This window comes from Cyprinus carpio, chromosome B3, assembly GCF_018340385.1.
Source record: "Cyprinus carpio isolate SPL01 chromosome B3, ASM1834038v1, whole genome shotgun sequence".
Taxonomy (NCBI): domain Eukaryota; kingdom Metazoa; phylum Chordata; class Actinopteri; order Cypriniformes; family Cyprinidae; genus Cyprinus; species Cyprinus carpio.
Genome location: NC_056599.1, coordinates 39099707 through 39122708, shown reverse-complemented (window position 1 = coordinate 39122708; position 23002 = coordinate 39099707). Strand labels below are relative to the sequence as shown.

At 39.2% G+C, this 23002-nt stretch overlaps 1 pseudogene; it reads left to right on the top strand.

Annotated features, from left to right (window-relative positions):
* Nucleotides 1–2859, top strand: part of LOC109072512 — a 79613-nt pseudogene extending 76754 nt beyond the window's left edge.
* Nucleotides 2860–23002: the final 20143 nt, after the last annotated feature.

Sequence of the window (23002 nt, the reverse complement as noted above, 5' to 3'; positions counted from 1 at the left end):
ATCAAAATTTGCTGTCAAAATTAACACTGCACTATAGAGAATGAAGAAAAAAAACATAACTAAATAAAAAACATGCTAACTAAATCTGTCCTCTCTTTGAACCTACCTCAAGTTCAGAGACATTTCGCACTCCAGAGGCAAGTCTCAGTTATATTTTTATGCCCTGGAACAGATGGAGGTGAAGACAAGAGGTCACATGACTATAGGTAGTGTGAAATGGCATCAGTTGACTTGGACACCACTGAAATCGGGAATTAATTTTCTTGGTTGTGGTCCATGTTGCCACAACTCACAAGGTCTCTGCAATCCATAAACCTGGAAGTGATTCTTTCTCTGGAAAAGTCAGAGAGCTTCTCTACAGCATGAGACTGTTTCCTAGAAGCTAATGTGTCTTTTGGGGGAGTTTCAGCTTTGAACCTGACAGTGCAGATACAATGCATCTCAGGCCCATGGCTCAGAGAAACAGACCAAACAGAATTTAGAGCTCATCAGATAATAAACAATACATCAAAGCATCATTGTTCTCTGACACTCTGCAACACACACACAAACCTGTGAAGAGTCACATCCAACTGTTTGATCCAAGGTATGAGAGCTCTTGTTGGATTACCTGTATATGAGGTGTTTCAAATAGATCATTACCATCTAGTAATTATCAGTTACACCCACTCTGTGGCTCTTCACCCATCCATGAGCCCACGTAGAGAGGCCTCTCATCCACCTCCACAGCTCTCTATATACAAGCAATGAGAGAAAAACACACCATGTTTTTTAACATCCTTCTCGCTTTTTGCACTACCTCCATCCATCCCCAGGGGCCTCTCCCTCTATTGTATGTTTTCTGTATCTGTTCATGTCTAGAAGGGCCTTAATAAATAAAATGTTAAAATACATTAAAATTAATTAATTAATGTTAATTTGAATAAAAATGTGTTTCTTGAGAACGAAGGAGTTCAAATCTCACAATCTTTCTCACTCTCTCTCTTAGTCAGATTAGCTCTGGGAGTCCTAGAGATCTTCTGTAAAAAAATAGATAAGCCATAAAGGGATCAAATGATTCCCGTGCAATATCTAAAGCAATATTGTGAACCACTGAGTGTAGAGTACAGGTCAGACCACAGAGATTAATTCCTGTTGACGGGACATTTTAGTGAGGTGTCAATGACGCTTTGCTGTGGGTGAATGTTGATTCAAGTGCTGATGATGTTTCCCTTTTAGTTGTTCTTTTTTTCCCCCCCTTTCAGTTCAGTCCTTCAAATTATGCTGTATTGCAAGGCGAGCACAGCATTAATATTCCTCTTCTTTTTATCACAGTGTTTACAAGGCAGAGCTGTACTGATATTCCTCAAACATCCTATTTTCTTCATCTTCCTTGATAATTTTATGCAATCAAATTCAGCTTGAACCTTTTAACAGAATTCAGTAATTTGACACCATTCAACTTTGTTTTGTAGATTTTAGCCTTGGGAGCTCTATCCATTCTGGCTTTTATAAACGTAACAATTTTTTTGTAATTTAAAATTCATGTTCAGAAGCCTCCCTTTGCAATTCAGTATGCTAATAACAATTACATTATAATCGCAGTCCAAGATTTACTTGAATCCATTCAAAAACTCAGACAGCAATGACTTTATTGCATTATTTGCTTGCTGAATTGCAAGTGCTCTTTCTTTGCATTTGTTTCGACAATTAATTTATTCATATTTTCATTCCCACATCTCTGCAAAAGAAGCACAACAGACATTCACAGTCAACAGAAAACAAGGCAGATGCCGAACCTCATGACAACAGCAAAGTTATGCAGAAGTGAAGTCTAAAACCTAAGCCTACGTAAACTGTAACAATATTCTTTTTGCTGCCATGCAATCATTAGTATTTCCTTCAGGAACTCCAATGTAGTTCCTATTCAAATTCCTGTCTGTGTAACCTCTTCTCTCTTTAAATGTCACATTTTTCATCCTCTCTATTATAATTTCACTCACCGGCTCACTCTTGCTCCTGTTTTCTTTCCTCCAGCTGGCTCTAGGACAGGAAGATACCCACTCGTCATCTTCCATCCCCTCATCTACGTCTAAAGTCTCCTCCTCAGCAGACTCTTCCAAACTCTGGGGGTTCTGGGATCTCAGGGTTCGATTTCACCCCTGAGTCGCTGGGGTGATGCACAGCCGCGGCCGTGCTGCCAACACTTCCACAATGGAGCTGCCCTATCGTTCGCCGGTGCCCTTTTCCAAACAGGAATTTTGGGAGATGCTGGGCCAGCGATCTTTTCAAATCAGACACGGACGCATCTGGAAAATCTCGCGTGTCAAGCGCCGCCCACCAATCGTCAAAACTGGCAAATTTAAGAAGATGTTCGGCTGGGGCGACTTCTACTCCAACATCAAGACGGTGCGCCTCAACCTGCTCATCACGGGTAAGATCGTGGACCACGGGAATGGCACTTTCAGCGTCTACTTCCGTCACAATTCCACCGGCCAGGGGAACATCTCAGTGAGCCTGGTACCTCCAGTGAAGGCTGTGGAGTTTGACTTGGAGCGCCAGAGCGTCGTATACCCTAAAGACTCGAAGATCTTCAACTGTCGTGTAGACTACGAGAAGGTGGACCGCAGCAAACGCACCTCGCTCTGCAACTATTACCCCTCCAAGACCTGCTTCCAGGAGCAGACACAAAGCCACGTGTCCTGGATCTGCTCCAAACCCTTTAAGGTCATTTGTATCTACATTTCCTTCTACAGCACAGACTACCGACTGGTTCAGAAGGTCTGCCCAGACTATAACTACCAATACAATGAGATGCCCTACCTACCCTCAGGCTAGAGCTTCATGGAGCAATGGTCTGGGGCAAGGAGGGCTGGTTGGGGGAAAGGAGTTGGTATACAAAGGAAGCAGTATTCTATTACGGATGTGAAGGTGAATGTGCAATGCTAATATGGGAGGGGTTTTTTTTAATCTAAAGACTCTTCAGAAACTTATCACTGAGCTGATATGGAACAACCCCTCATGATCTGAACATCACAGGTGGTTCTCTAAAAGGTGAATGTACAGTATTCGATGTGCTGCAGTTGATGTCTTGAAGAACCTCTTAAGCACCTGGCAAATATGACCTGCAAAAACACATATATGCAAAACCAAATGGTCAGGCCCAGGTGCTCAGGGTGGAAGTGTCTGCTACATCGCTCCGAGTCCCTGATTGGCTGTGCTTAACAGTTTTCAGTGTTACGGTCTTCTAATAAACACATAGGAACAAGAAAATACGCTGGTCACCACAGGCTGCTATGCAGAGGTGGAAGACGTTGCTGACTTGGTGTACACTCTTAAAAAATAATGGTTCTTTTTTTGGCATCTATGGGCTTTTTAATATCCATGGAAGCTTTCCATTGCACAAAAGGTTCTTTAGAGTGGAAAAAGGTTCTTTAAATTATTACTTCACTGAAAGGTTCTTCTGGGAACCAAAAACTGTGGATCTATGGCATCGCTAAAACCCACCCCTTTGAACCTTTACTTTTAAGAGTGTAGCTTGTTTTTTTCCCCAAAAACAAACACAGCTAACACAACCTAACATCTTAACAAAATTTACACAGCATGACTCACTGTCACTTTTTTCACATCTGTATATTAAACGCAAAAACAAAGGATGACACAAAAAGAAGAATAAAAGAAAGCCAGAACTTTAAATGCAGAATGCAAAAGTCTAAGAACAAAATTACCAGATTTCACAAAAAGATAAAATATCAATGATAAAGAACCATGCAGGATAGAAAGCACTTTAATTTAAAAAATACAGCACCGAAAAAGAGATGTTGTTGAGTCTGCATTGAGCCCATCTCTCTATTGTTCTGACTGTTAGGGAAGAGCAGAAAAGACGTTTTGTTTGGTCAGGATTCCTGACTTTGTGCTGTGATAACTGTTCTGCTGAACGCACGATTGCTTCGTCCTTGTCTGAACATTCCCTTACAGTCAGCCAGTTTATCGTTGAGAAAAAACGAGAAATATTATTATGTTAATTTTTGCATAATTTAATCACACTGCACTGGGAAAGCTTGCATTACATTATAAGATTTACCTGGCCAAGGCCTTTTCTGGATGTAAAAAATTACCACATTAGATAAACGGCATTCAAGCTGACCTTCAATGAATACACTGTTTATTGATAATTGTTGTGAAGGAAAAACAGTTATATAAAATTCAAGTGGATTTAGATAAAAGATGGCAGACCTTTTATGTTACCAGCCAAAAACAGGCCAGGTGAAGAAGGGAAGAAATGACGGAAGAGGAAAGAGAGAGGAAGGATGGAAAGTAAAAGACAGTGGGAGTTATGACGTCTGCAGTGACGAGCGGGTGTACATGATAGAGTGAAGAGGAGAATGAATGAGGATATGGAAGGGGAAAAATGTGATGCACAACATGAGAAAAATGAACAGGAGATGGATCAGGAACAAACAGATGAGAAAGAGAAAGAGATTAATATAGGGGAGGGGAAGAGGAGAGAATCACGGAAAAAAGACTGAAAAACAAACTCAGGATGCTAATAGAGTAACATAAAAGCACAATATGGAACATCAAAGTGTCGTCTTACCGAGAGAGTTGGAGGGAAGAACTTTTTATGAGCCCACGAAGGGAAAAAAAAACCTCTTTGCCTGAAGTTAAATTCACTACGGTGAATACACCCCTGTGGGGTTTCGACGCAATTTAGAGAGTAACAAAGACGGAAATAACCTGCTGGAGAGATCAGTTTATCCATGTTCTTAAAAGACATACTATTTATCTCTCTCTAATCTAAAATGTATTGTTTTACTTACAGGCAAAGCTTCAGAACACTCTGACAACAGCCTGTATTCCACTTTCAGTCTGTGTAGGGTCCTTACTGTAATGAAAAGTGCTTAGGGTCCAAAATAATATCACCAGCAATTCATTTGGAAACTTGTAGCATCATATATAGGCTGGTTTAAAAAAAAAAAAAATTAAAAAAAGAAGAAAAAAACACAAAACACACAGAGTTAAACAAAACCTTTAGACATCACAGATGAAGTTACAATGGTGAAAAGTAATTATCGCCATTCAGCTTTGTAGATGGTTTGATTTTACATCACATCTACCATTCATACAATCCAACTTAAACCATGTTGCAGTTCCTTCTCATTGTTCATTTTTGTACCCTATAATTGCTAAAGAATGTAGAAGAAGAGTCACCTGTGACTACTTCAACAGGTCTGTGTCCTGATCTGTGTAAATGAGCGTTTGATCCAGACTGTGTTGCTTTGATCTGTCTCTGTTGCTTCCTAAACCGTGTGGAAATGTTTGGCCACTCTGGTCATATCAAATTTGCCTCAGTCTAATTCTCAGAACAGACACGTGAAAATAAAACACCTCTGCCAGTGCTCCAGGCTTTGCCCAGTGCAGCATGTCTGGTCTGCCCTGCTGGTGAACTGAGCATCGGGGCTCACAGCTCTCTGCTCTCTCTTCTCCCCTCAGGCGCTAGTCTGGACTGAGCTTCCTAATCTCCTGCAGCTTAACTACACACACACAAACACACAGCCGCTCACGTAATAGCGTAATTGCTCAAACTGCAGGAATCTTTTTGTCTTTTTATTATTGGTTCTGTTTTGTTTGTTCTCTTTCAATGGTTCATTTCAAAACTTAATTTTGTTGATGTCACTTATTTTTGTTCATTCTTTAAGTCTTTCATTTGTTCATTCTCTTTTTCTTTTTTGTTTCTTTTTCCATTCAGTCCTTTGTTCTCTTTTATTTGTTCAACTTCAATTCATTTGTTAGTTATTCTTTCAGTCATTCTTTTCTCTGTTTGCTTTTTTACATTCATTCTTTCTCCTTCTCTTTTATTTGTTCATTTACTTTCTTTATCATTTCTTTATCTTTTGTGTTTGTATTCTTTGTTCAGTTACTTTCATTTGTTTTTTTCATTCAGTCTTCCTCCATTTTTCTCATTCCTTCTGTCACTTTCTTCTTTTCATTCTCCCCTTTCTTGTCTTGCTGCATTTCTCTTTATATCTGACCAAATATAGAGAATCTTTCTTTTTTATATTTCATTTGTTCTTTTGTTTGTTCACTTACTTTCATTTGTCTGGTTCTTTTTTCATTTTCCTTTACCTTACAATCCTTTTTCCACTTCCCTTCAAAAGGAATTGTTTTCATTTGTTTGTTCCTCTTGTTCGTTCTTTTTTGTTTGTTCACTTCCTTTAAATTGTTTTGGTTTTTTTATTCATTTTTGTCCTTTCTTTTCAATGTTTTCTTCCTTGCATCCCTTTTGCGCTTTTTTCTGATAATCTTTATTTTCCCTTCTTTTTTCCTTTTTTTGTTCACTTCCTTTTAATGTTTGCTTCCCTTCCTTCTTTCATTCTGCCTTTTTTTCCCCCAATTTTTTCGCTTTTTTTCTTCCATTCACTCTTTCTTCCTTCCTTCCGACTCATTTCTCTCTCGCTCTCTTTCTGTCTGGTCCTCAAGAAACTCTTCAGCAAACCCCTAGTGGTTCCCTTCACTGTTCTCATTGTCACAGTATGTTTTGGAGCCCTTCTTTATAGCGCTCTCACACACTTAGCTAACAACAGAACTTAAGTGTTCCCCTGGTGATTTTGTACAAGAGTTTGCTGACTATAGTGTGTCTATATTAAACCACTGAACATGAGCACAAGTGGGCTGCACTAAAACGTAGTTTAGAAAATCAATCCTAATTTGCTTCTAATTGCTTTTCAGGTAATAGTAGCACTCTGAATGCTACTTACCCACAAAAAGCTGGCTGCAAAATCTGTTTATACCCACAACAGAACTTAGTCCCCTACAGGTATAGATACAATTATATCCAGTCTCCAAAACAACTCCGAATACCCCTCTGACTGCAGAAGATGGCTAAGGAGAGTACACTGTCATGCACTGCTGGGCGTTTGCCAAAGCCAGGATAAAAGTTGAAGTGGAGGAAACTCTTCAGTTGTCATAGCAACAGGCTCCTTGGCTGGCCTGTTGGACTTGGACGGAGCATCGGACACCTGGTCAATCCGGAGAACCAGAACTGTGCTAGCAGCCTCTGTAAGCAACTAACTGTACAATGAAATGTGGTACAACATGTACTGAACAGACATATACTGCACATAAATATAAATAAATGAATATTTATAAATATATATATATATATATATGAAAATATATATATATAAATGAATAAATATATATATATATATATATCAGATATATACAATAATCCAACTCCCGGGAACTGGATGAAGCTGTATTACATGTCAGACATACAGTGGACTCTTCTCTGGTTCATTTGAGGTTTACCGTTTATTTCTCTATTTTTACATTGTTTATTTTACGTGTGTGTCATATTGATATAGTGTATGGATGACAATGGTGGCATTTATTGTGGTTTTCTGACATCTGACAAAAAAAAAACTGAATAAATTAGAAGGGAAAGCACTGAGTTTGGCTCCCGAGCTCAGAGGGCTAAAGTGACTGTCGTCTCAGGTCTCGTCTTGTTTTGACTGCTGATTGACAGAGGGGATGACATGAGCACGACAATGAAAGTCTATGTTATCGCTCTATTTGCATACTTGTATTCAGTGCCCATGGCAAGAAGCGGGGAAAACAGGGAGGCAATGGTCCACAGGACACGGAGAAAGAGATGACAGAATTACTGAGACAGTGGAACTATACAATAAATTGCACTTAAACAGTGTCACATTGAACTCAAAACGTCTACAAGTTTCTCTCACTTTCTTTTCTTTCTTGAACATATTTGGCATTAAATCTGTCCAGCATCGCAATTAAACCTGACATTTCATAGCATACAAATGAGCTTAAATGGTGTCGTAAAGCAGATTGATTACAACGTCGTATCTGACAGCAACTTCAGCTCCCCCTTCTGTTCTTTTTGTCTTTATATAGGTTAGTTCACGTCCCTAAACCGCCCTCCGCTCTCTCCTCTTTTGCTCTCTTCCTCTCATCTCCCCAATCCGGCCTCTTGCACAGCCTGCCTGAGGATAACCTTGGAGAGAGTGATGAAACCACTCTAATTTGGGCTGGTGTGCTGTCCCCGCTCAACCCAACGTTAATAACATAATTCAAAACAAACCCAGCGGTGGCGCCCCACAGCACATCACACAGCAAGCGAGAAGAGAACAGGGAGAAAAGCATAAATAAAGACTGACAAAAGGAGTGAAAGATAAGAGGATATAACAAGTTTAAGAGGGCAGGAGTACAACAAATACAGGAGGGTGAATAAAAAAAAAAGCACATTGTTGAAACGATTTCTGAAAAATCTTTACAGTTAATAAATAACTGAGTATCAGACCGCTGCTTTGGGGGTTTATTGTGTTTTCATAAGCCAGCATGGTTTATAGCAAAGCCTGCGATCAACTAAAAGTTAGCCTGTATGTCATTAAATTGAATCTGCATGCATCTGAATATAAGAGAGCAACTGTAAACGGAATTTGATGCTATACATTTGGGGGGGGGGTGGGGGGGGGGGGGGTGGGGGGGGGGGGGGGGGGGGGGGTGGGGGGGGGGGTGGGGGGGGGGGGGGGGGGGTGGGGGGGGGGGGGGGTCACTTCGTAATTCTGTACAGGCATCATTCATAAACATCCATTTAAGAAACTTGATTCAGTAGCTGTTATTTAAAATGTAACCATTCATCAACCATTAATTGCCATAAAGGATTCCTACTGCAGAAGCTTTGTATTATCATTCATTTCTGTCACTTTTTTTTTCTTGTGATTTCAATATAGGATTTTTTTTATTTTTTTATTATTATTCCTAATGCAGAAGCTTTTTTTTTTCCAGAGCTCTTACCAAACTTTTTTTTAGTGGATTTGGTCTCAAGTTGTTACTCCTTACGATCTAGTTTTCTCTCTTGTTCTGGGAGGTCACAAAAGCCATTTCTAAGTGCAGTATAAAGCATGCTTCATGTCTGTCAGTGACAACCACTTTCCAATTCAGTGTCCGACACTTGAGAAGGTTGCTACAGCTTTATCATCATGGACACTATAGTTACCCTGAACAAGTGGTCAGGTTTTCACGGCCAGTTCCTCTGAAGGAGAATAAATGGTTTGCAACCGACCAGAACAAACTTGGAGAAATCATAAGAAAATCCCAATCAAGCTTTTTGGCGAGCACATATAAATTACAAATATTTTATTCATGCAATTAATATTCTTTAGCAAAGATGATATGTTTTATACTAATAATAATAATAGTAAAACTGTCTGCTGTGCCACTGGAGAAATGTACCAGGCCTTTAAGAAGCTGAGATATGTTTTATACTAATAATAATAATAGTAAAACTGTCTGCTGTGCCACTGGAGAAATGTACCACCAAAAAACCTGTCTATGCAGCATGAGCCAAAACACCAACCTTCTTTTGGGAGTTTTTAATAACTGGCTGTGAGGTGTGATATCAGGAATACACACACATCCTCCGGAGTGCACCTACAATTACATGCAGGCCTTATTTATTCATACAAGACATGTGTGAGAAGCACTTTCAGACCATCATAACATAGATGGCCCTCAGTAAACTAAAACATTAGTACTGATTGTAATGCAAAAAATGTGATGATGAAGTTGAGAATAGCATACAAAGGGTGATAATGGTTGGTATGTCCTCTACACAATGCAGTCTCCCAGGTTAAAAGTTAAGCCCTATTGACCGCATATGTAAAAAAAAAAAAAAATGCTGTTAACAACAACAACAAAAATTTACTTGTTCCTTATATAAATACATAACCTGACTTGTTCCAAACATAAATAAAATAAGCTAAAAAGTCACCTTCACAACTAGGATGAAAACTATAGTTATAAAATCATTCTGATTTTAAAAGAAGTCCACTTCACTTTCAAAACTTTTTTTTCTTCAGCTGATGAATGATAAAAAACTTTGATAGCCAATCAGAAATCATCCTGCTGTAAAGAGCTTAAGCATTTAAAGTGACAGATGACAAAACATAAGCAGAATAAACAGAATGTTATCACGCATTGTTGTGGATATTGTTATTGTTATTATTATAGCTACTGTCTTTACATGTGTAAAGGGTTAAATTACAATTAAAGTAAGCCACCTAATAGAATAAAGATGAGTAAACATTAAAATGCAAAAGTTTAATCACAAGATTAATATCTAATAATGTTGGCAGGAGACAGAATTGCTTACTGACCTCAAATATGTGGAACACCATCCAGAATTTGATATTGCATAACCACATTTTTCATTCCACCTTAAAAAGTGTAAAGTGCTGCCAACTCAAAAAGTTTGACTCAATTAAATAATTTCAAACAATAAACAGGTTTTAATGAATAATTCGCTGAAGTGTGTACAAATATACAAGCTTCCCATTTCTGCTTTAGAATCACTGGCCCAGATCATTCCATTGTGAGAATCTTTCGGTTCAGATCTACACTCTGGGACATTGTCTTCAAATTATTTCTTGTGGTAACAGACTTTATGGTACAAATGCTGTCGATAAAGAATTAAACTTATATTCAACCTGGAATGATTCTTTAAAGGCATGGTTGATTATGATTTCACTTTTTCACCTTTTAGTTTAATGTGTAATGTTGCTGTTAGAGCATAAACCAATATCTGCAAAGTTACGACACAAAGTTTTCAAAATGCAAAAGTAAGATATTTTCTTTTGAAAGAAATCACTGTTTAAGGACTACCAAACAACAGGTGGGTAGGGACTACATGAGACTTCCTCCTGGGGTTTGTGACATCACTAACCTGATGTTAACCTGCCTGCCCCCCGGGAACATGCAGCTACCTACAGTATCATGGTAAGGGGCGCACGAAACATTTCTAGACACTTGCAATGGGTGGTTAGCGAATCACAGCACCCTGGCCAGCTACAACCATTCTGAGCCATACACTCAACAGACCATTTTAGGAGAATGGAAACAGGGTGTAGTAGAATAAACGTGTGAAAATATTGTTTTTTTTTTTTAAACTAAAGTATGAGCACATGCTTACACTGCACCGCACCCCATAAAAGCCATTAAAGCCTTCGAAATAGCCAATTAACCACCCCTTTTAAAGGGATTTTCACCGAAAAACTGAAAATTCTATCATCATTTAGTCATCCTCAAGTTGTTTGAAACCTGAGTTTTCTTTTTTTCTCTTTCCTCCTGAGCACAGAGCATGATGATATTTTTGGAGAGGTTTGGGGCAACTTAATATAAGAACCAGCCAGAAGCTAGTAAGTGGTAAATTAATGTGAAGTATTCAGATGAAAAACGAAAGGCTAGTCTAGTCCTGTTTTGAATTGTGACCTGAATGGAATAGATTGACAAAATCTGGCATTAACAGCAGGCCTTGAGAACGCAGAATCCAGGCACTGGTGGGCCGATGCTTTTTATTTTTTCCTTTGCCATTAGATGTTGGCCTGATTTTCATAAACGAATCATCAATATTGATGTGCTCTCTTCTAGTTTATGATCCAACCTGAAGGATCCACAAAAAGCTGCCTTCCCACGAATACTCGAAGTAAAAAGGCATCAACAAAAAGGCAGTCCAATGCAGAAAAAAAAGTGTCGAGAGTGAGCATGAGAGAGGATAAGTAGAAAGACGAAGACCTCCATGTCTATGGAAAACAAAGCTAGGAGAAGCGGTTACCTGGAAACCAAAGAGTCCAGAGGCTAGTCAATTAGCATAGCTCTGCTCATCAAAATTCAAATATGTGTGAATATTTTTTTTTCTGTCTTGTTCTTTTCGGTAATAATATTCGCCTCAGAATTGTGAGCAGAGAACGAAACCTTGAGCACAAACATTTCGAGGAAAGGGGTTTCCATGTATAGGCATTTTTTACTATAGCTTCTCCAGATCGCGCCGTGACGCCAAGGAGAAAGTATCGAGGCAGGGATAGGTGACTGACTGTGACTTCAACAACAGAGATTAGCACAGCCTGGGCTTACAACGATAAAGTCACTAGCACACAATCCAACTGCTAACTCAAAACTCAATATTTTACTCAAACACACACCAGCAAGATCGAGAAAGAAGAGAAAGAGGAAAGCACACAGCATCATGTTTTAGTGGGCCAGAAGAGAAATGGAAGGAGAGGAAGACCAAAGACTTGGATGAAAAAATATTGACAGGCCGAAAGAGAGAGAGAGAGAGAGAGAGAGAGAGAGAGAGATCTGGTGTGAGAAAACAAAATGAAAGAGCATCTGCGAGGCTGTTAGGAATAAAAGAAGAGAAACAGCCCCAGGGGCCAGAATAAGATAACATGAAATAAACTAATCATTCTAAATTTATTAGAATAATCTCCCACAGACCTTGCAAAATTAAATTAATGGCTGGATATACAGTGCGTACAATATTCCATTGCTCTGAAAACTCGACCTCTCAATGGATGTAATAGGATGAATCGAATTGTAATGATGAAGATTTTAATCATGCTGTCAAAAGATCTGACAACCTAAAAAGGTTGCGAGTCTTTTAACAAATGGTTCGGAGAAGCACACATTAGTCTCTTTCCAACAGCCTTTGTTAATGGATAATTTCTAATTTTAAATTATTTTGAGGGGAATTTTGAGGAAATGGTGTGTGCAAATAATAATCTCATTAGATGTATTTATTAACTTATATTGGCCAAAGGACCTAGATTGTAGATCATGTCCAACCATCGGTCCAGAAAAAAAGGTGTTATCTTGGAAGAAACCGTAGATAGACGGAGATTACTGTATATAGCTCCATTTGAGAGATGCTTGAACTGCCTCCTCAAGGTTTTCATTTCTTTTGTTTCTCTTACAGCAACATGTGTGTTTGTCTCCACAGTGTTACACTACCTTTCACCTATGAAGCAAGACTTGGATCTTTTCTTCAACATGATCGGGCTTGACAAAATCTCCTCCAGAGACTACTAGAGGAAACCCACACCAAATACATAAAGGCGCTTGAGCAATTCCTGCATCCAGCTCGCGAGCGGAAGACTTGTTAAATAACTAAGGGCTTATTTGGGTTTAGTTCACTGCTTTGCGGCAAAGATGCTGAAATAAGCTTGCTAAAAAATAATAAATTATGAAACAAAAAACAGCAATGAGGGGCTAAAAAAAACCCAACACAGAGTTACAGAAGATTTTTACAACATGGAGTGGTTGTTTTCTTTGGCTATGATTCACACTGAGGTGCCGTAATTAATTAATACTTTATTTTTAAAATGGAGCAATGATCATTGTAAAACCCAGCAGTAATGAAACATTGTAAAACCCCAGCAGTAACTAAATAGTAGTTACTTTATTATTATTATATTATAACTTTAAATAATAAACACAATAATAATGATGTTTTTTTTTGCAACCAATACTTTTACAAATGAATGTTTAAATTTGCAGGATGTGACATGATCAAATTTAAGTAGTCTCTCCTGAACACTGTTTACATATTTTAAAGCATTCCACCTTGGACCAAGCTTTACAGTTGCATCAGACAGAACCTTATTGATAGTTGTGCTGTGATCTCACACCCCACACCTACATGCCTCCCAGACTATACAAGCTACAAAAACAGACACTGCAAGTCGATCATTGTTGACAGCAGTAGAGATCTCTTTCTCTCTCTCTCAGTGGGGCAGCCTGTAAAGGACATCTCCACTTCAGAGTGAGGGTGCCGTGAATCAGAGGAAGTGATTTAAATTCACTGACGGGGACTTTAAATACCAAGCCAGGGATCATTAGCTTGTGCCCTTTGGCAAAGTACTTATTCACTCGACTAAAAGAAGCCTAGGTGTGTGTGAGCGTGATGTGAGTGTGTGGGAAAGAGACTACTAGAATTTGGGCATCTGACTGAGGGATTTCCATTTGAGTATGTGCTTGTTTATGGGTGTGCTTGTTTATAGGCAGAGGTGATTGTGTAATATAGTGCCCAGAATAATGAATGTTTGCTAAGTAGTGAATCATTCTGTAGTGTGTGCAGCCCCTGTAGTATACAGCATGTTGTACTACAGGCTTCATATACTGAAAAATGGTAAGAAATTCACCATCTATCAAAAAGTTTGAGTCGGTAAGATTTGTTCAAAAAAAAAAAAAACTCTAATGCTCACCAAGGCTGTATTCATTCATTTGCTTAAAAATGTAGTGAATACATATATATATATATATATATATATATATATATATATATATATATATATATATATATATATATAGTGAATGATAAGAATAAACAATTGATGGAATGATAGGAGCGTATGACTGAAAAACAGCAAAAAAGAAAGAAAGCTTTAATAAATAAAAGTAAGAGCAAGAGCAAAAGAGAACAAATAAATCAAAGCAGGCATGTGAACAGGGGTTGCTCTGGGGGCCCAAGCCCCTGCCCTTTTTTCCTTTTAACCAAAAGTGCTCCATCTCAACAATTATCAACAATAATACTGTGGTCAATAAAACAAAATGAATTTGAATTATAATTATTATGACAACATGTACAAAACCGTAACAAATGGCTCAAAACTTGGAAAATACTGTTTTTACTTATATCTGTTGGTCTGAGATGGTGTCTCTGGAACAGACCCTTTCAATAATGTATGTATGATGACAGTAGCAGAATTAATTTGGAAGGGTACAAACCATCTTGGCTACCAATATTCAAGAAAATGCCATCAGACTCATCAGAAAGCGTTACATATTGCATCAGGACAATGACCCAAATCACCCTGCCAGTTCAGTCAAGGAGTTTATCAGGGTAAAGAAAAGGAAGGTCTTAGATTGCCCAAGTCAATCTCCAGATTTAAATCTGATTGAACATGAATTTCACCAGCTGAAGAGGAGACTAAAGGCAGAAACTGCCCAAAACACGCAACAGTTGGAATTGGCTGCATTAAAGGATGGGAAAATTTAGCACTTAGTAAGTGTTGCTATCATGTTTGAGCATATTTCTAGCAAGTTTAGCACATAATGGCATGTTTTACTGCATTTGCTAATAGTGCATCACAATGTTCAACATATCACTTCCTGTTGCCAGTAGTGGGCACTATAACTATAACCGATGAGCATGTAGATGTCTTCATGCCAGGATTCTTATCAAACATGAAGTTTGAGGCAGAATGGACATTGTATACATGAGCTACAAAAACTTCCTCTGTTTGATGGCATAAATAGCATGTTCAACACTTAGCTAAGTAAGTTGCTTTTGCATGTTTTTAGCATGTTTCTATAGTATGTTGCCAGGCTATTTAACACTTTCTCAATTGACACTTTTTTAATAGGGTTGCTAGGAGTCCATAATAACAGTGTTAAACATGTCACTTCCGTTGCCAGCAGGCAGTGCTATGACTACAACCGAATATGGGCATGGACATAGACTGCATAAAAAAACATGGACGAGGTATCCACAGTGGACGTCACAATAATACTGTAAGGGAAACAGGCCAATTTAGCTCAAAGGGAATCAGTTCAGATTTTAAAGGGAATTTGAAGAGAGCTGTTTCACGGCTGATCACTGAAACGCACTCAGCCATTCACTGAAGGAGCCGTATAACATCAAATCTGGCGCCTTTGATATTGATATCCAAAGTATAGGAAAACACTATTAATTAGCACAGTAACAAGATCGGCGGTTTAAGATATTAACAACTCAGGTTATCAAAACACAAGATACTTCTCTTTCATCATGAATAAGGCTTACTAGGATAAATCTAAGATATATAAACTACTCTAACACACAAGCACAACACACTCACATTTACAAGTTGCAGGAGGATAGAAAGTTGGGAAAAGAATGGGCTTAAGAACGAAAAACAGAAAATCCCAAGTTTACAGCACATACGAAATTGCATAGACATGAACAACCATCAGCCGTCTAATTAACTCCTCACATTGAGTTCCTCAATGAGGTTAAAACCATATTAGATACACCAGTGTCAGATCAGAGTCTGGAGGTACATTACTTGGCGCTGCCTCGGTAAAGGGGTTCCTCTTGTTGTCGCTGAAAAGGGGCTTCCCCGAGCTTGGCTGGAAGTTCAGTAGTCAGCTGAAGTGACGTCCTTGGAAGCCCGTGGTTGGCTGCTATTTTGACGATGCGGAGTTGTTAAGGTTCGGGTTGTAGTTTTAGATCGGCACCTCAGATCGGACTCGAGACAAAAACTTAACTCAGAACACAAAACTCTCAACAGAAAAGAAAAGAAACTAAAGTAAAAGAACAGAAGTAAAGTTTGATGAGACTAGGTGGTGTTTCTTCTCATTGTGGCGAAGTAGCAGCAGGCATGCAGGCCGAGGCACGCTGGAACAGCGCTCAAAGAACGCTAAAAGTGATAACTAAAAGCATGACTAAAAGCAAATGCTAAAAACAAAATTTGATGGTGTCCTGAGTATTTAAACTGGCCTTTCGGCCACACCTCAAAAGTTGTCTTGACCAATTAGATATTGTCTTTGCTCTGGGTGTTGCAATGTTTGTCCTACCCATTCATAAATACATATGTTATCTTATCAAACACGCGGTCCAAATTTTCCCCGCCTTGCAGGTATAATTCTGGACATGATTCCTATGATGATAAGAATATGATACATTTGACAAATAACTGATGAATCAGATGGTCAGAAACGTTTCAAGCAAGAAGATTTGAACACACACATACTAAACATGAATATGAATACTTAATCTAATCAATAGTTATTAAAAAGACATACACAATAAGTGATTAGAAACATGATAGTCAAATGTGTGGGTTACAAATAAATGAATATGGAGTTAAGCAATGGACTGATATTCATTTATAAGTAAGTCTTTGAGTTCATCTTGGTGCAACTACATCTATAAGAGACACTTCCCTGTGCCATTCTCTGACATAAGGATGTTCTGTGTGGAGACCAGAGGTTAAAAGGTCTCCTTAGGGAATTTCAGTCTGGTTCTGCTAGGTGGGGGGAAGTCAATCCAATGATCTTGCTTACTCTCTCATGGGTTTACATGTGGATGGTCAGGCTGTGCATCTCTTTGACCATCAATCTTGATCCCCTCCCCAAATTTGAAAAAATATTTTCTCTGAATCGAAATTGTCAATAATTGTTCTAATGGTGTCAATGTTGAAAGCCGTTCTGCGCAAGAGCTAGTTATTGGTTATCTTGCTCTCAGACCGTGGTGCTAGTGGAGTTGATTTGGCTAAACATCCTGTTGCCTCTTCTGTGGAATTTGGCTCCTCATGTTTCAACCATGCTCACGATCGAATCTTTAATTTGTCTTGGTTCGGTCTGATATCGCTTATACACCATAGATTTCAAGCAAGAGCCGCTTCTGAAGCTCAAAGTGGGTGGTGCAGGTCAGCCATCTCTTCGTTTGGCAGCAAGCTACTCCAAGATAATCGTAAAATGGGCAAGCAAAGAGGTGGGAGCTGGGGTTGCTGAAACCACGCCCACCTAGCTCGGGACGGCGGTAGCCAGCCGCGATCAATCCACCTGTCACTCAAGTGGCCACGCCCTTAATTATGCAGAACTTTAAGGCTTTATATAATTTAAACAGATGAGTTATAAAAAAAAAAAAACCCTCACAGTTGTCATGAAGGGCAAAGTTAGCTATATAGACCAAAATCATTTTTTGTACAAGGCTGTAAACACGTTTTTTTCTGCTGTAAATTTGGGCATTTTAACATGGTCATTTGGGACTGACTCCCCTTTTAGCTGGCCAGTCGCCAATCGATAAATTGCAGTTTAAGTCACTTCCGCTGTTGGCCTCACGAGAGAGACCAGAAGGTTGCTACTCGGCATGGACTTGTTCAGGACTGAATTACTATCAGATGTGTGAAGTTTGGGGCAGATTGGACATTGCTTGCCTGAGTTACAGCAACTTCCTGTTTCATGGGCGAAAACATAAATTTTGTCATTCCAACAGGGACATGCCCTTTGATAGAAAACTCAAGATCTTTGCAATTTAACATCACAAAGGTCTTACGATAGCCCCTCACCAAATTTTGAAGATGATCCAATTAAAACTGTAGGAGGAGTCTTGTCAAGTGACGAAGGCCTGGAAATGGTAAAAACTACACAAAAACCATACAGGAAATTCAGAATAACGTACTTCCTGTTGGGTTTTGGATTTTGTACCAAGAGATGCTTTGTAGGTTATGGTGTGTTACATGTCTGTACCAGTGTATGTAAAACGTAGCTAGAGGCACACTCTGTTGAATGTGTACAGATGGTGCTATCGAGCCATTTTGCCACACCCACTTCTGAAACCCATATCAGATGTTAATTGTGCAAAGTTTCATGACTCTTTGAATAAACGTCTGCAGAAGGACTACACTCACAGTGACCCTTCTTTCTTTCTCTCTCATCATCCTCTTCTATCTGTGAGTTTCCATTTTGTTTCTATTTGGAGTGATATTTCTCCCCATCCTCCCTCAGGACACCCCTTTTTATTTATCACTCTTTTGTTCCTTTCTCTCTCTCTCTCTCTCTCTCTCTCCTTTATGAAATAAAGCATCAAAGTTTTGGTAATAGTCAGAAACAGTGACAGCCCTAATGCCATACTGTGACATTTATTGGGAAGCCGTCCTTTAGAGAGACACATGTGACAGTTCCTCAGGCCACCACTTCCTCCTCCATTGTCTCTCTCTAACTCCTCACGCCGTCTTTCTCTGCTGTATACGTGTGTACTGATGTATACAATTATACCTACACAGGCACCACTCTTAACCTCACAAGCATCTGATTTGATCACTTTGCACAGGCATCAATTCAGCACAAACAGCCACACAGGAGACTCGACTCACATTTGATTTCAAAGGATTCTGGCATTAGCACGTTGCTAGTTTAACAGCACAATTCTCTAATAATCATAAAATAGATCACACACATATTGGGTGAAATAATCCATTTTTAATTACACAGGACTTTGTTCATCAATACTTTTAAGTATTGAATGAAATGAAGGTTAATTTATAATCAACATTTCTCTCGTCTCATCCTTCATTTTGGACTTATTTTTTAACTGAGCTCGTCACAGTCCATAATGGGATTTTCCTTCTCCCCCTAAGGATGCATGCAGTGCTGACTTTGAATTTGGCTAAAATGAAGTATCTTAGAAAACAGGATGATTAAGCTGCCTACCTTGTTACCGTTACATCGGGGACATGCATGATGCCTTATAATGCTGCCTCTGTAGTTTAGGAACAGAGCAAAAATGTCAGGACAAAACAAAAGACAATAGAAGGGAATGCATAAAGAAATAAAAATGTCTTTTTTGTGCTTTTTATGACTTAAGCAAACTTTTTCAAGATTTATTTTTTATTACTTACACACACAGTAGGGCCCTCAATTATTTCCCCCATAGCTGCTTCAATATGCCGACTCAGCTTCCGCTGTGTCTTTCTCTCCCCTCCTCCTTCTTCCTCCTTCTACACCCCTCAATCAATCTTAATTTTCTCCCACTCTGCACATCCCGTCCCTCCCTCACCATTTTTCCCCCTCTTTAATGGGCTGACCGTCAAAATCCCTCAAGTAAAACACACTCTCGCCTTATCTCTCTCGCCTTCACCCATTAATTCCCTCCGCTGGTAATCCTTCCTAATAAACAGGATCTCACATGATACCTTGGGATGCAGGGCCGGCTCCATCTTAATAACCACACAATGCTGTGCAAGAATGAGAAAGAAAGAAGGATATGAAGATGCATATAAAATATATGTACAAGCAAAATGCTCATGACAGTCTTATGTATTTTTGTAACCACCTGTGAAAGGGCACAAAAAACTGCAGAACATGCTGAGCTCTGTGATGTCAGCGTGGATCAGGATGTCTTGACAATCTCTGAAAGTGACATAACTCATTTTGAGAATAATGTGAACTGTCATAGGCTTCATGTGAAGGTGTGAAATCACATGGACGAGGAGAGATGCGTGTGAATGAGAGAGAGAAACAGAGAACATTTGGGACAGCAAGACAGCGGGAAAGAATCAAAGAGCACATTAAAGGTGTTTTCACACAGCCGCTTTTCTTTCAGAGGTCTAAGATCACCCCGCTGCCCTGACACAGAAATTACTGAAAAAAGTAAATAATAAAAAATAATAATTAACAATTGAAATAACTCAGGTAATGTTCACCCTGAAGGTTGTCTGTCACTTTGACACATTACACTGTTGAGAAGAGATACTGAAAAAACCTGTTAATTAATAATTAAATAATAAGTGGCTTCAAAATTGGCGCGGTCCTGGTCAAGACAATCTCCTGAACTAAACTGAATCAGAATAATTAAGCAAATAGCATGGCATGGTTGTTGGTGCCAGAAATTTCATAATTCCATCAACTCGGATTTTCAACGGCATTTCTTAGGTTTACAAAGAATGGTGTGAAAATGGAAAAACATCCAATGCAGTCCTGTGGGGCTTCAAATGCCTTGTTGATGCTAGAGGTCAGAGGAGAATGGGCTGACTGATTCAAGCTGATAGAAGAGCAACTTTGACTGAAATAACCACTCGTTACAACCGAGGTATGCAGCAAAGCATTTGTGAAGCCACAACACGCACAACCTTGAGGCGGATGGGCTACAACAGCAGAAGACCCCACCGCGGTACCACTCATCTCCACTACAAATAGGAAAAAGAGGCAAAATTGGACAGTTGAGACTGGAAAATGTTGCCGGGTCTGGATGAGTCTTTTCTGTTGAGACATTCAGATGGTAGAGTGAGAATTTGGCGTAAAACAGAATGAGAACATGGATCCATCATGCCTTGTTACCACTGTGCAGGCTGGTGGTGGTGGTGTAATGGTGTGGGGGATGTTTTCTTGGCACACTTTAGGCCCCCTTAGTGCCAATTGGGCATCGTTTAAATGCCACGGCATACGTGAGCATTGTTTCTGACCATGTCCATCCCTTTATGACCACCATGTACCCATCCTCTGATGGCTACTTCCAGCAGGATAATGCACCATGTCACAAAGCTTGAATCATTTCAAATTGGTTTCTTGAACATGACAATGACTTCACTGTACTAAAATGGCCCCCACAGTCACCAGATCTCAACCCAATAGAGCATCTTTGGGATGTGGTGGAACGGGAGCTTCGGTGCCCTGGATGTGCATCGCACAAATCTCCATCAACTGCAAGATGCTATCCTATCAATATGGGCCAACATTTCTAAAGAATGCTTTCAGCACCTTGTTGAATCAATGCCGCGTAGAATTAAGGCAGTTCTGAAGGCGGAAAGGGGTCAAACACAGTATTAGTATGGTGTTCCTAATAATCCTTTAGGTGAGTGTATATATATATATATATATATATATATATATATATATATATATATATATATATATATATATATATATATATATACACACACACACACACACACTCTCTCACCGGCCACTTTATTAGGTACACCTGTTCAATTGCTTGGTAACACAAATTGCTAATCAGCCAATCACATGGCAGCAACTCAATGCATTTAGCATCTAGATGTGGTGAAAAGGCGACTTGCTGAAGTTCATACCCCAGCATCAGAATGCGGGGGAAGAAAGGGGATTTAACTGACTTTGAATGTGGAATGGTTGTTGGTGCCAGACGGGCTGCTCTGAGTATTTCAAAACTGCTGATCTACTGGGATTTTCACGGACAATTATCTCTAGGGTTTACAGAGAATGTCCAGTGAGTGGCAGTTGTGTGGACAGGTTTAAATGGATTGTTGATGTAAGAGGTGAGAGTATAATGTGCGGACTGGTTAGAGATGATAGAAAGGCAACAGTAACTCAAATAACCACTCTTTACAACCAAGGTATGCAGAATACAATCTCTGGACGCACAACACGTCGAACCCTGAAGCAGATGGGCTACAGGAGCAGAAGACCACACTGGGTGCCGCTCCTGTGAGTTAAGAACAGGAAACGGAGGCTACAATTTGCAAAGGCTCACCAAAATTGGACAACAGAAGATTGGGAAAAACATTGCCTGGTCTGATGAGTCTCGATTTCTGCTGCAACATTCAGATGGTAGGGTGAGAATTTGGCATTGAGTAAATGTGAGAGTGTGTATATATTGTGTTTTTTTTAAGGTTTTGGGTGTTGTTGTTTTGGTGTTGTGGTGTGTGTTTTATTTTCTTGCTTTGGGCCCCTTAGTACCAATTGAGCATTGTTTAAAAGCCACAGCCAACCGGAGTATTGTTGCTGACCATGTCCATCCCTTTATTACTACAGTGTACCTATCTTCTGATGGCTACTTCCAGCAGGATAATGCACCATGTCACAAAGCTCAAATCATCTCAGACTGGTTTCTTGAACATGACAATGAGTTCACTTTACTCAAATGGCCCCCACAGTCACCAGATCTCAATCAAGTAGAGGAGATTTGGGATGTGGTGAAACGGGAGATTCGCATCATGTGCAGTCCCCAAATCTACAGCAACTGAGTGATGCTATCGTGTCAATATGGACCAAAATCTCTGAGGAATGTTTCCAACACCTTGTTGACAACACCTATATATATATGAAGATATTTATTTATGAAGAGTTTATATTTGCAGAGTTTAAAAAAAGATAAATCAGATAACTTTTTTAATAACTCAGTTTTTTATTTTATGTCATGTTATTTATTGTGTTATGTTTTTATTTATTTGTTGTTTTTTTTTGTTTTTTTTATTTATTCAAACCAACCCAGCAGCAGTTTGATTGATATTAATTATTTTTGAACATTTTTAAATTACTGTTAGCTGTTGTATTTTTTAGTTATTATGATTTCAGAGAGACTAGCAATAGCAAGCTAGCTTTGAAAGAATAAGATCCCAGCCTCCCTGCAAATCACTCTCCAAAGCCACGCCTCCTCCAAAACATATGAATGCGCACAGGCAGACCAGAGGATGACCACCAACATGATGAGAGACAACGTCAATGCTGTCAGACCAAGCGGATATGATTGGATGAACCTGCGTTATGGTCCGATACACCATCCATATAATTGCATATAAATTTACCTAAGGGATTGTTATCATCGGGATGTGAAGAAACTTTGAACCAGGATATAAAAAAATGTTTTTGAACCAAATCAAATATAAGCCTTCCTGATAATGTTCGGGGTTCAGACACACTC